This window comes from Babylonia areolata, chromosome 10, assembly GCF_041734735.1.
Source record: "Babylonia areolata isolate BAREFJ2019XMU chromosome 10, ASM4173473v1, whole genome shotgun sequence".
NCBI classification, from domain to species: Eukaryota; Metazoa; Mollusca; class Gastropoda; order Neogastropoda; family Buccinidae; genus Babylonia; species Babylonia areolata.
The window spans coordinates 22,721,421-22,728,920 of NC_134885.1; the positions used below are offsets into that span (position 1 = coordinate 22,721,421).

The 7,500-nt window shown below is 41.2% G+C and overlaps 1 protein-coding gene across 1 annotated transcript in view; it reads left to right on the forward strand.

Moving 5' to 3' along the window:
• The first annotated feature begins 2,868 nt into the window (after positions 1-2,868).
• The window catches only part of LOC143286502 (uncharacterized), a 16,800-nt gene continuing 12,168 nt past the window's right edge, over positions 2,869-7,500 (forward strand). Inside the window, exon 1 of the mRNA XM_076594080.1 lies at positions 2,869-3,281. The gene's annotated coding sequence lies outside the window, so the exon portion shown is untranslated. The remainder of the gene's footprint in view (positions 3,282-7,500) is intronic.

The following is a 7,500-nucleotide window of genomic DNA, read 5'->3' on the forward strand; positions in this document are numbered from 1 at the left end:
CACGTAAAAGAACCCACGGCGACAAAAGGGTTGTTCCTGGCAAAATTTTGTAGAAAAATCCACTTCGATAGGGAAAAAAAAGAAAAAAAAAAGAAAAAAAAAAAGGGGTGGCGCTGTAGTGTAGCGACGCGCTCTCCCTGCATGGAGATAGCAGCCCGAATTTCACACAGAGAAATCTCTTGTGATAAAAAGAAATACAAATACAAATACAAGTAGTTGTCTGCCACTACCCGTGTCCATGAAGGTCTGGGGTTTGAATCCAGCAGGTCTTGCCCTTTTCACTGATCCAAGTTTGATTGATTGACTTGGAGAATCAAACTGGGCGTCTAGTCGTTCGAGTGAGACGATCAGCCGAGGTCTTAATTAATGTGTGCAGAACGACGCCCTTGGCGCACTGAAAAATAAACCACAAGCAAGAAAAAAAAAACAAGAAAAAAAAAGAAAGAAAAAAAGGTGTTGTTCTCTTGCAAATCTCTCTCTCTCTCTCTCTCTATATATATATATATACATATGTGTGTGTGTGTGTGTGTGTGTGTGTGTGTGTCTGTCTGTGTCTGTCTATGTGTGTGTGTGTGTGTGCGTGTGGATCATGAATCTACCTAACAGATGTGGTTTAGCGTATATGGATTTGTCCCCGCGAAAGCGGCGATGACGCCTCCTTGAGAAACTGAAAACAGACAACTGAAAAAAAGACAAAAGAAGACCGCAAGTCCTCTTCCACGATCCGACGGACGAGGCGTGACAAACCGCCAACGGTTTCGTCGAACTATCGGCGATGATAAAATGAACACCTCACCTTTACACAGCACTTCAGGTGAGGCTGGGTCGCTGAGGAGAGGAGAGAAAGCGGTGAGTAGTGGTGGTGGTGATGGTGGAGAGGTTAGTCTAGGAGGAAGGTGGGGCCCGGGGGGGGGGGGGGGGGGAGGGGGAGGGGTAGGGAGTGTGGGGTGGGTGGGTCTGTTAGCAAAGGAGTAGACAAAGGGTCAAGGAATGGTGTGTGTGTGTGTGTGTGTGTGAATGGGGTGAGGGTCAGGGAGACTATATGGAAGGGGCAGGATGTGAGGGGCCGAGAGAAGGGTAGGGCAGTCAGATCATTCAGCAGAGTCAAAAGAGGTAAACTGTTTGAAGCTGTCACAGCTGTGGTATGGGACTGGCAAGGCTGAAGCCCATAATTATTATTATGGAAAGACAGCAGAGTCACCATCGGGCAGATATGGTCAGACTCATGCGTGCATCGGTACTTTCCTCTTTTTTTTCTTTTTTCTTTTTTTTTTACGCTTGCGAGACATGGACTCTAACAGCAGAACTGCAGAAGAAAAAAAAAAAAATCCAAGCTGTGGAAATGAGATGCTATCGAAAGATCTTGGGCATTTCGGTATCTCGAACACATCACCAACGAGCAAGTTCGTGTATTTGAGGCAGTTAGATATACATACTTCACAAATGCAAGTTGAGGATATAACTGTCATAAATGCAGGCAATGGGTTCATAAAATGTGTTTTATATATATATATATATACATGTACACACACACACACACACACACACACATATATATATATATATATATATATATATAGAGAGAGAGAGAGAGAGAGAGAGAGAGGGTTGAACGACGCATTCTGCACGATCTGTGGTTCCCCTATGCACACACCTCACATTAAACACACAAACAGTTATTTCAGAAACTGACGTATACGTGCACCATGACTGAACATCGTGATAGAATGCGTTTGCATAACTGAATCGAAGTTTCAACCAAACATTTAGTATTCTTCAGTGGTTTATGAATGACAGCTGTTTTTTCTTTGTTTAAAAAAAAAAAAAATAATAAGAGAGAGAGAGAGAGAGAGAGAGAGAGAGAAAAACCCCAAACAAACCAGCCCTTGTATATAAAAAAAAAACTATCTCTTGTTAAGAGCGACACTCATTACATTTGCTACATACATTCACAGCTTTTTAGCGAAAATTCAGTATCATTTCACAATGTACCCACCCCATACACACCCCCCCCCTACCCTCACCTGCATCTGTGTCATATTCGATCATTATAAAACAATATCACACTTTTTTTTCCTGTTCAAAACGTGAAATGCGATCTACTGATCCTTAATTGCGCAATGTGCACTTTTAGTTGTTGTCAGTTTTCATGTGTCTGTTTTTCGTTGTCGATATATTATTTTTCTGTTATGTCGGATAAAAATCTGTGAAGTATAAGAATCTTGTTTTGACCAAGAAATAAAGTGCAATAACAAACAATAACAGCAACAACAGAGCAGTGGCAGCAATGATAATAATTCGTCATAATAATGATACATCATAATAATAATACATTGATAGTAGTAACAGTAGCAGTAGTAGTCGTAGTCGTAGTAGCTGTACTGAATCGTTTTTTGTTTGTTTTTTTTCAGTCTCGAAATACCTAGGATCTCCACATGTGTTCTATATCAGTCTAGTTGTCTCATTATACGCCTTGTGTTTAGGACATTAAATCTTTTAAATCATCAAGGCAATTCTCTTGTGAGAGAATCCAGACGCGCCCTAGTACAACGGAAGGAAGAGACAAAGGTGTGTGTGTGTGTGTGTGTTGGAGGTGGGTGGGAAGTGGAGTGAGTGACCAAACAAAAGGAAGGGAGGGGGGCGGAGCTAACTGCGAACGCTCCGAGTATGACCCGTCCAGTAAAGCGAACTAATCCAAACAAACTAAACCTCACAACGCTAATCTCAGCCTGACGCCCTCCCCCCCCCCCCTCTCCCCCCACCTTCTCTCTCTCTCTCTCTGTTTCCGTATCTCGCGCGCGGCGGCCCTCTGTTCAGCGTCCAGTCGCCTCGAGTGTGTGGTATTAAAACTCCACACCTCGAAAGAAGTGGCTTCACTCTCAAACACGAAGGTTCTTCCGCGCGAAAAGTTGTGTTCACTGAGAGGTTGGTTATCGTTCGGAAACTGCAGTGGAAAAGCGAAAAGGTTAAAAAAAGAAAGAAAAAATCTCAAACAGGATCATCATCATCATCATCATCATTATCATCATCTTCAACACATCTACTCTGAGGTCGTGTCATGTTCAGTTACAAGTGTCTTTGATACGACGGGTTGTGGGACATAAAATAAAAGACAAAACAAACAAACAAACAAAAACCCTCATTCCAGCGACGAAGAAATCCAATTCTGAGGGGTTTCAATCTGAAGGAAGTTTGCTGTGGATTACACCTTTAGAACTCGAGTCACGTTTTTCTTCAGTTTGACGTACAGTATTTATGGCGATGCTTCTCTGCTGAAACAGGTAAATGTTTTCTTCTATCTTTTTAGGATTGTTGCAAATGGTTTAAGGACGATTTTGTTGTTGTTGTTGTTGTTGACAGAAAGGGTTTGGTATTTCTTTTGTCTTGACATACGCCACAGGACATGCATGTATAGGTGTGTGTGTGTGTGTGTGTGTGTGTGTGTGTGTGTGTGTGTGTGCATACAGCAATATTTGTACATAATAGTTATTTTTGAATAAGTTGTGTTTAGAGTCATACGGCCCACAGCGTGTGTGTGTGTGTGTGTGTGTGTGTGTGTGTGTGTGTGTGTGTGTGTGCAAATCCTTTTCAAGTTTTTTTTTTTTTGGTGCGCTTAGAGTTGATTTCATCAAGATTTTTGCGGCTTATAAATACCTTATTATTATTATTATTATTATTATTATTATGTCGATGATGCTTGCACTGAAAAGAAAACGAAGCGAAATGAAATATAACAACGACGTAGATATTGAGAGAACGAGCAAAAAAGAGATTTCAATCTGTGCGTCATTACATCTTCTTGCTTTGAAGAGCGAACATTGTTTGATTAGTTTGTCGATTAGATAAAAGAAAAGAAACAATAGCAACAGCAACAACAACATCACAAACAAACATCAGCAGCAGGATCAGCAACACTGACTAACAATGACAGCACCATCATCAACACCAACAACAGCTACAAGAGGAACGACAGCATGATCATAAAAAAAAACAACAACAGAAAAAAAGTATCAATAGCAACAAATGCAGCAACAATAACACTTACAACGACATCATCATCAACATCAATAACAACAAAACCATCATCAACAACAACAACAACTTCTACAACAAAAACAAGCGCCATCTCCAACGATCGAGTGATTCATTGCAGTTACTAAAGAGCAAACCAACAATAATTCATTTTGCTCCGTACCCGTTCTGATACAAAACTCTGCTGCCCGACTCGTTCTCAGAAAGAAAAGATATGAGCACATCACTCCTCTTTTGCAACAGCTCCATTGGCTCCCTGTCTCACACAGAATAAAGTACAAGATCAGCACTCTATGTTATAAATGTATTCACAAATCTGTCCCTTCCTATCTCTGTGGCTGCCTTCACCTGTACACTCCATCTCGCTATCTACGATCAGCTTCGGATCCACTCTCTTTACGCATACCCAGATTCAAACACTCGACTGTTGGCCGCCGTTCTTTCTCTGTCTCTGGACCTTGCAATTGGAATGAACTTCCTCTTTCGCTTCGCCAGGTCTCCGCACTCAGCTCTTTCAAGTCTGGTCTTAAAACCCACTTCTTCACAAGATAGCTCCCCCTTCCCTATCTTCAGTTTCTCCAGTTTTAGAGTTATGCATGCGTGTGAATGACGGGTGCGAAAGCGCTTTGATTCGTCTCTGCACAAGATTCAGTGCTGTATAAATACCATTATTATTATTAAAGAGGCTATGCCAGTCTTGAATAAAAGCTAATTTATGTTTGCACATTTCTTCTGCCTTTGCTGCTGTGTGCACATGTCAAATGATCGGTATAAGGACAGGCCCGGCGCTTCCTTTTTGAGGAAGTGTCTGGGTTTGTTCCTATGTACCTTTTATTTACCTGTGTGCTAGCTGAATCGGTGCGAAAGCAGCACTGACTTGAAGTTGTGTACCTTGTGAATGGAGAGAGTTACCACTCTTTACTATTTGTTAATCATTATTATTACTATTATCCTTAGTAGTAGTGTTATATAATTCACTCAAACGTCAAACAAAATTATTATCATTATAATCATTGTTATTATCATTTACGATTGTGTATTTGCTCAATAGTGCAGAAAAAGAAGGGGTGTGGTGCTCTGTAAAACTAGAAAACCACATTCATTTTAGCGTCCTAAATCATTGCACCTATTAGTTACATTTCCATGGTTTGTGGCACCAAAAACGGAAACAGCAAGATGGTAACATGTTACAGTTTAGAGATTTAACTCGCATCGAAACGGAGTAAAATAACGTACAAAACATGAGTCGAAATCCACTGAAAATGGGTTTCAACATATATTAATGGTGATATCGTTTCATGCATGCACAAAAAATCGTAGGTAAAATAGGTTCCCGAATTTGGGATGCTAAAACAGGACTTTACCCAAACCATGAAAAAGTGCAATAATTCAGGACTCTAAAATAGGACATTTACCCAATAACCGTATTTTGAAACTTTACTTGAAATTAAATGACGAACAAAAGCGGTGTTAATTATCTGTGATGATGATAATAATAACAATACTAATTCTATTGCGCCTTCCATTAAAACAAGGCACATCACACGAGTACAATATCACATGGATTCAAGCATATTTTATGACACATCATGAGAAAAGAAAGAGAAAAAAAATCAACAGACTGTGTGCTATTTTAGACATGATTGGTATGGTGGGATGGTTTCTAACCACATAGAGCATACACACTGACACATCCCCTACCTCTCACACGAAATTATACACGAATACGATAGAAAAAGAACAACTTGATAACAGGCTGTCATTTACGACGTAATAGCGATTTGGACATGACTGATAAGAGATCATAGTTTCTTCTTTTCGTTTTATTGTTAAGGAAGCATTGTTATACATTCTTTCCTTTTCTCTCTTTTACTTCCAGGGAGTAAACGCACACGGACAGAGAGAGATTACTGTCTATCTGTCCATCACTCGCTCTCTCACTCACACTTTCTCTGTTCAACACAGAGAGAGAGAGAGAGGCTGTGGTGAAAGGAAGAGTGTGTGTAAACCGTTTTCACAGGACGATGCACGTTAATTGACTGCTTCATTAGCTGTCATTAACTCCCCGTCAATAACAAAGAATTTGGGACCTGACCCTGAAAATCGTGCGATTCGGAGCCGCGAGGATTGGGATAATTGTGAACTGTCTTTCCCACGCACGCGTGTCAGAAGGGAATGATGCGACTGGAGTGTGTGTAGTACGCAGTTCTCTTGGGGAAGAAAGAGAAAAAAAAGAAGCGAGTGCTGTGTGTGTGTGTGTGTGTGTGTGTGTGTGTTGTGAGGTCCATCAATTCTCTCATTCAGTCATTCGAAGGAAGAAAGGAAGGAAAGTAGAAATGAAAGAAAGAAAGCAGTTAGGATGGGAGGAAAAAGAAGCGAGCAAGGTGTGTGTGTGTGTGTGTGTGTGTGTGTGTGTGTGTGTGTCTGTGTGTGTGTGTGTGTGTGTGTGTGTGTGTGTGTGTGTGTTTAAAGGTCCATTCTCTAACAGTCATTGGAAGGAAGGAAGCTAAAGATGGAAAAGTAGGAAGGAAAGTTGGAAAATAGGAAGGAAGGAAGGAATGAAAGTAGAAATGAAAGAAGGAAAGCAGTTAGGATGGGAGGAAAAAGAAGCGAGCAAGGTTGTGTGTGTGTGTGTGTGTGTGTGTGTGTGTGTGTGTGTGTGTGTGTGTGTGTGTGTTGGGAGGTCCATTAATCCTCTCATTCAGTCATTCGAAGGAAGGAAACTAAAGAGGAAAATAGGAAGGAAAGAAGGAAAGTAGAAATGAAAGATGGAAAGCACTTGGGAAGGGAGGGAAAAGAAGCCATCAAAGTGTGTGTGTGTGTGTGTGTGTGTGTGTGTGTGTGTGTGTGATTGTGATTGTGTGTGTGTGTGTGTGTGTGTTTGTGTGTGTGTGTGTGTGTGTGTGTGTGTGTGTGTGTGTGTGTGTATGATTGTGATTGTGTGTGTGTGTTTGTATGTGTGTGTGTGTGTGTGTGTGTGTGTGTGTGTGTGTGTGTGTGTATGATTGTGATTGTGTGTGTGTGTGTGTGTGTGTGTGTGTGTGTGATTGTGATTGTGTGTGTGTGTGTGTGTGTGTGTGTGTATGATTGTGATTGTGTGTGTGTGTGTGTGTGTGTGTGTGTGTGTGTGATTGTGATTGTGTGTGTGTGTGTGTTTGTGTGTGTGTGATTATGATTGTGTGTATGATTGAGATTGTGTGTGTGTGTGTGTGTGTGAGAGATTGTGATTGTGTGTGTGTGTGTGTGATTGTGATTGTGTGTGTGTGTGTGTGTGTGTGTGTGTGTGATTGTGTGTGTGTGTGTGTGTGTGTGTGTGATTGTGATTGTGTGTGTGTGTGTGTGTGTGTGTGTGTGTGTGTGTGTGTGTGTATAATTGTGATTGTGTGTGTGTGTGATTGTATGTGTGTGTGTGTGTGTGTGTGTTGGGTCCATTCTCTAATCTAACAGTCATTCGAGGGAAGGAAGCGA